Source organism: Puntigrus tetrazona, chromosome 18 (genome assembly GCF_018831695.1).
Source record: "Puntigrus tetrazona isolate hp1 chromosome 18, ASM1883169v1, whole genome shotgun sequence".
In the NCBI taxonomy this organism is placed as follows: domain Eukaryota; kingdom Metazoa; phylum Chordata; class Actinopteri; order Cypriniformes; family Cyprinidae; genus Puntigrus; species Puntigrus tetrazona.
Genome location: NC_056716.1, coordinates 22,579,929 through 22,580,682, shown reverse-complemented (window position 1 = coordinate 22,580,682; position 754 = coordinate 22,579,929).

The following is a 754-nucleotide window of genomic DNA, read 5'->3' as shown; positions in this document are numbered from 1 at the left end:
GGCTGGGGGAATATCCTGTTTTCATACGGTTCAGCACAGCTGGGAGACGTCAGTTAGTCGGCCTTGAGCCAGGGCTCAAGAGCAATGTGTGCAATGCGATAGGCCATAGCCAGATTGATTTTTACCAACTCCAGTCCATCAAGGAAAGTCTACTTACTTTTGACAGAGAAGTGAGTCTGCATTCTACAGCTAACAAGCCGTCTTCTTACAGAAACTAAAAGCCATCCCACACGGTTCACACCACAAATCAACACAAGGCATAAAAAGAACAAATGAAGACTTCACAGGACTTCATAACAGAAGTTAGACAAAAGCGAACAAAATTCTCGTTAGGCCATTTTAATGAGGTTTTACTTCCCAAGCAAGTCGGTGTGTATTTTTTAACACGTTTTTTAATGTAAGCTGAAGTAAGAGCATGTTGGCCTACATTACCCCTCCTATGCATCATTATGCAGTTTATTTTGTCATCCAGTGAATGGAAGAACCTTACAAAAGTAGCCAAATTCTGGCTGAAATCAACAATTAAATAAATATAAAGGTTAAAGACTATGGAAATAAAGTGCTTGAGCACAGCAATCCAAATCAAATAAAAAAATGTGAGCCAGAATCCTTTCTGTTACTAACATTTATCATCAATTTGACATTATGGACTCAGGCAAAATGTCATACAACCCTCCTGTAGTAAGACAGAACTAAGAAGGGGGGTGAAATTATATATTTTCACATCGCCTCTAATTTACTTCATATAGCTTTT